This window comes from Streptopelia decaocto (assembly GCF_964273445.1).
Source record: "Streptopelia decaocto genome assembly, chromosome: 1".
Lineage (NCBI taxonomy): Eukaryota > Metazoa > Chordata > Aves > Columbiformes > Columbidae > Streptopelia > Streptopelia decaocto.
In genome coordinates, this window is record NC_138663.1 from 22,414,556 (window position 1) to 22,422,921 (window position 8,366).

The window sequence follows — 8,366 nt, forward strand, 5'->3', positions numbered from 1 at the left end:
ACACCCCAACAGGAGTTGATGCAGAGCCTGCTTCCTGCCTGTAAGGACAGCATCGCCTTGCTTTAGCACTGTGATCTCTGCATTCAGCTGTCGAATTTGTTTTGACTCTTAAGTAATGTAGGGATAACCTATCAGAAAGAGGGATACCTTAGAAGAATGGCTCAAATGAGCTTTGGGCAAGTTGTTTAGACTTGTAGGTAGCTTTCCATCAGTAAAATGTGGACCAGCAATGTTGCAAGGAGTAATTAATTAGCTGCTCTTGGCGCTTCGAGCACAGCTTCATTAAATACTGTGTGCATTTGGCTTCCCACTGAAACAACAGAAGAGAGCTGGTCAGAAAGCCACGCTTCTCAACACCCTGGGAGCTGCTGAAAAATTGTCATTGCATCTCAGAGTAACAACAAATACCAAATAAATAAAAATCAACTCCAAAACGTGGGCAAGGGTAAAAAGTGAGAGGCTGTTGGAGGAGATGTTAAAACTGACTTTCAGACCTCGTCTGTGCTAAGTGGCACGGCAGTCTGCGTGGTGGTTTGGGACCATTCAAACGTAACATGGTATTTGTGGGGTTTTCCCTCTGCCTTGTGCTTAGGAAGCAGTCTCTGTGCTGGCTGGGTCTCACCAGCCTGTCCCAATTTTTTTGCTCACCTCCACCAGAAGGCCCTGTCCTTGTTTGTTTGCCTTCTTCCTGCTCTTCACCTGACTAGGCTGAGTCACTGTAAGATGAGAAGGAGCAGCTCTGGCATAATTGTAGAGTGTTTCAGAAGATCTGGATCCTCCCTCTGTACCTCTTTGCTTGCTGGAAGAGAGAAGGGAAATCTGAAGAGGAGGGAGGTGGGACTTCCCTAGGAAAATTGGGTTACACGCATCCTGCAAGCCCTGGGAGGGATCCAGGACAGAGAAACTCACAGGCTGCTAATGGGCTTGGTAAGACCTCACTTTCCAGGTTGCTTTTTCAACGTCTGGGCTTCTGGCCAGGTTGTGCCCAAACTTTTGGCAGAATGCCCTGGAATTACTGGCCAGGCAGCTCTCCTCATGCCCTGGCCTGTGAATCCTTGCCTCCCGGCACACTCTGCCCCAGGGGCTTTTGCTGGGGGCTCTTTAACTTGTCCCCCTGCCCAGCCTGCTCCAAACCTAGTGATCTGCTCACCTTGCTGGGGGAGGCAGCCCCACTAATGGCCCCACACCTGCTTCATCCAAAGGCCACTGGCCAGGGCTGTACTTGCTGTACTTCTGTGGTCTCATGGTGGCTGTCCCCAGCGTAAATCTGAGGCTTAGCCCCCTCCCAACACACCACATGGTTCCTTCTGGCTGGAACGGTTTCCTCCAGCTCCTGTTGCTCTGGCCTCATAACAACTTCGTTTTTTTTCTTTTTTTTTTAGAAACCTGCCTGTGGACACGCACAGAGCCAGAGCAATGGTGACAGTTTATTTAATTCAAAAGAGGAGCTGGTGAGGTGAAACCATGCTGAATGCTCATCCAGTCTGTAACAATTACCTGCTGTGCATTTGACCTTGCCAAGTGTGACAGGGATTATGAAGCCAAACTAGAGCTCAAGGTGGCCACACAGCATCCCATCCCAGGACAGCTGTCTTCTCTGCTAAGCCTCTGCAAATTGCTGCTCTGCCAGGCACATGTGTATGTGTTAAAGCAGCAAGCCTGGCACATTGGCCCATGCTTCTGCCAGCTGGGGCACAAATGTGTGCCACAGCACTTCTGTTACTGAATTCAGTGCTGAATTCAGCACCTGGCCCGCTTGTGAAGCTGCAAAGTGTTCACAAGATGGTCTTCTGCCTCCCATTAGCCTTTCCTTCTCTTGGAGCCAGCACATTGTCCTTCACCCCTGTGGAGAAGTATGTGATACAGGGAGATATCTCCTCAGTCAACCCAGATAAACAGCTGCACATCAAAAACTGCTATTTGCAACTGAAGGATTATTCCCCTCTCTTATCACCACCCAGCAAAAAAGGAAAGAAAAAAATAAAAGGAGGTCTAATCAAATCCTAAATGCAGAATTGCTTAGAAAACAAGTAAATGATCGAATGATTAACAGTTTCCCAGACTCCCAGGGATCTTCCCTGCCAGTGAGCACTTGCACAGGCAGAGTGTGTGGCTCAAGGGGCACAGTCGTGCTCGCTCCCTGTCCAGTGTAAAGGGCACAGATAATGGGACTGTATGTGAATAGGACTCTAGTCCAGACTTCAATTTCCTGTTTGTTTCCTCCCTCTGCACTCCCTCTTTCTCTCTTCACCTTGTTATTACCCATTCATTGTTATGGTCGTCCTTCTGTTTAGTTTTCCCTGCCTGTTATTATCTTTTACACTGGATGCAAGGTCTGTGCCCCTCCTGCTTCCTTTCCCAGCACCATCAATTCTCAGTTTTATCTAAGGTGCTGCAATACATAGTATCCTTCCTACTCCCGAGACCTTCGAGGCCTGTAAAAAGGAGCCAAATTTCCACTGTTGTTATTAAAAACACCTTGTTCCACAAGCAACAGAACTAATGAAGCCGTGTTTCCTGTGGATTTGTGTCTGACTCACTCATTGCTATAACCCCATCTCCCGTTTCTCTTTTATGACCGACATGACATCTTTTCTCGGTGGCGAGAGGTGGCAGCCGCTGTTGCTGGTCCAGAGCAGCAGGCAAGCTGCCTGCACCACGTGGCTACTGGGGTGACGGGTTCCTCCTGCATCTCAGTTGGAAAACTAATTTGAGTCTCAAGTCACTGATGCTCAGAAACCCCTGGGAACTTAATTATCTTTGAGGCTTCTACCTCTTTTATTCATTTTTTTGCAACTACGAATGTGTTCTGACATTTTTATGGGGGGCTGATGGGCAGATAAACAGCCAGATGATTGATTATCAGCCTTTAGGAAGGAAGGTTGTTGCCCTATGGTCACGGAGATAACCTGAGAGCAACCCAAGCAGCTAAAAAAGAACCTCAAATCCTTTAAAATTATTAAAATTGCACTTTCTGTGTGCAGAAAATTCTGATTGTCTGTGTGCCCACATGTCTGAGCAATGTCCTTACATCATGCTGGAGGATCTCCTGCGTCTCAGCAGTCTCTGAAGGGGGGCAGGGGGTAAGAAGGGGGACAGGATTCCTCCTCATGTGAGCAGCAGCGGATCTGCTGTACCAGGAAACAGCGGGAGCTGAGATTCATTCTGCCCAAGCACCGCTGCTACTGCCATCCTCTATAAGAAATTTATCTCAATAATGGGAATGCAAAGAGCACAAGAAGTAGGACACTACACGAATGGTTTAAGTCTCTTGGTTAAGATACAAGCAAGGGCTCTACAAGACTTTTTTACCCTTCATCTGATGTCTTTGGTTCTGATAGGGCACCATGTCATCTTCTGCTAGTGACTGAAATGACCCAGATATACATATTTATATTTTTACAGTCCATAAATCACCCTGGGATCTATTTTCTGGATGAAAAGTGCCAGATAAATCTAAGGTGTTATTATTAGATTTGTGAAATGTCACTGCGCACATCCTGACTTTCATGCCCTTTGCACCAAACTCACATGGCAGATCAATTTGTGTATATTTGAGGAGGTTCTGAGGTTGATGGATTTCTCAGTGCCCATTTTCCAACAATTGCCCACAAAACGTTTAAGGATAAAATAACAAAATAACCTTAGATTAATTGTAGGATTTCCTTTTTTTTTTTTTTTTTGTTCTGGAAAGTGTCTGTGGGTTTTGGTATTTTCTAACCAGCCCTGACTTGGTACATTTTTTTACCCCTGTGCAAAACCTCACCCAGTCAGAATTTTGCTTTTGTTTAGTTTATCAGACATTTTGCATATACGTTGCTACAGATATAAATTGCTGCACAAAGGTATGAGATATAAAACCAGCAGGCCCTGGATATAATTTCCATGTGGAATCTGCAGAAAACCTTATATGGATGTGTGCAATGTCTATACACAGATGTGTAACTACTACAAGTAGCAGCCCTCGCAGTCAAGACGTGACATTCTGACATTGCCCTGGTCATTGCCAGTTCTGTGTGAGCCCGGTGAAGAGATCCTTACGTAATGAAGAGGTTCGTATGGGCGATGATTGTATTTTATAATGCTACCTTGAATTTTCTGTGGAATATAATTTTAAAAATAATCAAAGTATGATAAGAAATTTCAGCAGAAAGTTTAGTGTTGTTTCCAAGTGTAGCTAAAAGGAAAATTAATATAAAATATCGAAAACTAGTATTTGGCCCTGCCCTTTTTTGTCTTCTCCTTTTTTTGTTTAAACACACACACTTAAATGTAAACCAGACAAACCAGCATTTCCAACTTTAATTAAGGCAGCTGCCTAGCTAAGTTCCAAAGCCACTGTTCTGCTATCACAAAGTAACCATTCATACTAACCACCGCTAATATACTCACGCTCGCTAGTATTGCTAATTCTGCAACTGGTTGGAGAACTGGCTATTGGAATTAGTTAACTGTCATGCACACTGCTATAAATATATCTGTACTGTAGAAAAAATAATAGAATCTCATTATCTACGAATATCTGAAGTGGTTTTATTACAGAGAGCTGGACTGTGGGAAGACAATTACAAGTAAGAAGACGTGATTACAGTGTTCTGTTCAGCAGTGGAAAATGTATTTAACTGTTTTATGCTGGAAATAATGCATCTTTTTACATCAGTAATTTCAGATAGTGTTTAATTAATATTTTTGGAACATATTGCAGGAAATTTGTGTTTATACTATACAAATGTATCTGGACTATAGTAGTTAAACATACAGCTAAAATAGTAGGAGTCTAATATGGTAAAATAGAATTAGAGAAGCATTTACCAGTTTAAAAGGCTTAGATCAGTCAGAATTCATTGATGACACCTCAGGTAAGATAGAAAAATAAAGTATTGACTACTAACACTGAGGCTGTATTTTTCCTTTTTATTTGTAGGAAGATTTCCAAGATAATATGGGTATTTCAAATGACTAGCTGAGCTTCCATCATGTGATGGCAACTAATCGATAAATCATGTGTCATTGTTATGGCTCGGCATGTCAAATAGCTGCAATTCAGTGTCCATATTTACATGTTTTGAGCCATTTTTTGTTGTACTTTTCTATCTCATTAGCCCTGATTTTAAAAGTGGTTATTTTCATGTCAATGAAATTGGTAGAAAAATCACATCTGTTTCTGCCACAGGGAGGAGATGGAATGGGGTAATCAACGGGAAACTTCAGTTACTTAATGCTGCTTGCCACCCCATGTGGGTTTACTAAAGCAGCTTTTCCTCATGAGCAACGTGAAAACTAAATACATGGCATCCTGCTAGACATCTTGGACATTTTGATGCTCGTGGGAGATGGTAAAAGGATGAGTGTTTTCGAAAACAGCTTTTGGCATACATAAATCATGAGGTTTGTACTGGGGCCTGGGACATCCAACTCAAACGATTTTGGTTAGATAGCAGCGTGAAGATGGACTAACAGAGTTTCAATTACCTTGCCTGTCGCTGTGACTTTTGCCTATCAGAATTCTAGTTCAACCTCAGTCTGCCATATGAAAACTGCCCGACATCAGTAGGTGAAATATCTGGATCCAAATCTCTGGTTTAAGAACACTGGCATAGAACTGAAAAACCGTTGACCTTCGTTATGATCTTCCATTGTCGTTAATCATATTTTGAACGCCTTTGCCATTGTGTCAGAGTACCTAAAGAAATACTCCTGATGAAGTCAGTTGGTTCACTTGGACCCAAGCCAGAATTAAGTGGCGTTTGCCCTCAGAGAGAGGTGCTGCAAAGAACTGGCCAAAATGCAGTTACTGTCTTTTGTTCACAGTAAACAGCTCTTGTTCATCAGGATATTGCAAAATCTCAGTGTTGTCTTTGCATCAGTCTCAAAAATGCCCCCCCCCCTTTTTTTTTTTCATGATTTAGATTATTAGAAGATTAAGTTATTTTCTTCTGGACAATGACTCAGGATGTAATAAACCCCATGTTTATCACAGGCATGTCAGATAACTGGCACTCAGGCAATCTGAAGTGAATTGTGAGAGATTGTGTAGGATTCCACAAGTGCAAAACTCAGATACTCGGTTTTCCAATGGCTCTGGTTTATGTATGTGTGTGTGTGTATATATATATATATATATATATATGCACCAAGTCAGTGCTCATATTCCTTCCCTGGATGCAGTGTAAGAAAGCCTGGGTCTTCACTTCCAAAGCAATTAATAGATGAGGCCGTGGCTATATTTCACTCTAATAATTCTTGCAGAAACTGTGCTCCTCTGGGACAAGGCAGAACACAAAGCCTGGAATAAAATTTGTGAGAGCTGAACAAAATTCAGTCACATCAAATCAACTATGGAACTGTCTTGCACGGTGGCTCAGGAAAATCAGGAATCTGATAATCTTTTAGGTAGTTCTGGATGTTTTTTCATTTCAATAAAAGTTTTACAGGATAAATACATTTCAGCTCGGATGTCTCTTTAAAAGGAGAAGGGGTCACAACACCCAGCCACAGCCAGCGTGCTGCCTCCTGCCAAGGCTCGTTGCATGAAGAGGCACCGTTGAGTGCAGATGTACCGCACTGGTGTCCCTCTGCACCACGTGGCCTTTCGGCTAGGACCACATCTACTGTGCAGGGGGCTGGCAAGGACCTCTGAGGTATCTGGTACATACTCCTGACTTGGGATGGTATCATCTACACCTATAGGTAAATTTTGGTGCATTTGCTCCCATCTATTAAAAATCTCCAGTGACAGAGGTCTGAGCATTTTGCAGGCCATCTGTCTACTGCTTAACTGTTACTGTCATCCTAATATCCCATCTGAATCTTCCTTGCTGTAGATGAAGTACTTTGCTCCTTATGCTAACAAGGATGCTGAAAACAGGAAGGTTGCTCCCGCCTCTTCACAAAACCCCTTTACGTATTTGAAGACTGTGATTATAACTTCTCTCAGCCTTCATTTCTTTGCACTCCTCCTCCCTCCTTCATTCAAACTTCTCATGTAGACTCTTTCTTATGTCTCTGATTATTTTCTGGACTTGTGTAAGCAGGCAGCTTCATCCTTGAAATGCTGTTTTTATCACTGGCCATAGTCCTTCAGCTGAGCCCTTACCAGCAGCGGAAAGATCACCTCATGTGCTCTGCGAGGTGTACCGCTGTTTTCTGAAACTTGGAAGTCTGAACTAAAAAGCCTATGGGGAAATGGGGCCCTGAGCTGGAGGAGAATTGGGCCATGTTGGTAAGGGAAGGGCAGAGCCTTGCACTGGATGTTTTTTGTTCTTTAACTATGGCAATACTACTAGTGAAGGTAAAGCCTACTATGATTAAATGACCAATACCAGTGTTATAGTACCTGAAGGTGTTATTTAGTCTTGCTGGAATTGTTTTGTTTTGCATTCAGCCTCTTCAGCCTCTTTCTTCTTCTTTTTCTTCTTTTTTTTTTTTTCTTGCTGAGGAGGAAAATTATATAAAAGTAATAAAATGTAATTTAAATTAACTAGCAAAATAAATGTCCAAGAGGATAAACACTGCCATTAGTGAAAATAACCAAATATACATGTAGAGGTCTAACCAGACAAAACTGCACTCCTTTTACATGATAGAATTAAGCCAGGGCACGCTTAGCTGCCCAGTGCCCAAACTAAAATGCTCTATCAGTGCTACTCTAACCCAGCGATGTGACTCCCGGGGCAGCCCTCTCTCCTCTAACAGCTTGATGCCTGAACAACAGGGACGATTCTGAAGTCATGTTCATCTAGAGACACACTAAAGCAGCAACTGGAGCTTGTAGCCAGCAACTCCATCTCCCAAATCTTCGCTCTAACTACACAGCAACTACCTCTGGTGCCTCTCCCAAGCAGTATTCTCAGCATGGTGCTACATGGAAGTGAGCAAATGAACACTGAGAGTAGCAAATGAAGATTAATGAACACTTTGTCCCTTTGTTACACTGTCCTTCTCCTCCCAGCATGTCCTTGATAATTAATTTCTTCAGTAGGGGTTTCATATTATGGCTAAGCTGGTTTAAGGTTCTCTTCCATGATTGATGGTCCCCATCCCCTTCCCTACTTCTGACCATGTAATCCCCCAGCATCTCTTTGTCCAGCTCTGGTACATATCTGATCCCATAATGAGCCTCTTTTGGGAGCCAACCATTAGAAAACAAGAAAAAGTGACATATTTTTTTCTGCTTCCAGAGTCCCTGATGATATTGATCCCAGAGCTGCTTTACCACAAGGTCAGGATGGTGCCAGCAGCGGCATATGGATTGGAGTGGGGTGAGGGAGCAGGACACTGAGGCAGCCAACCACTGGATCAGCCACTGGGTCAGCCTCAACATCCGTTCTTGCTGTTAGAGGGGAAAAGAAGTCATGGGAAACAAT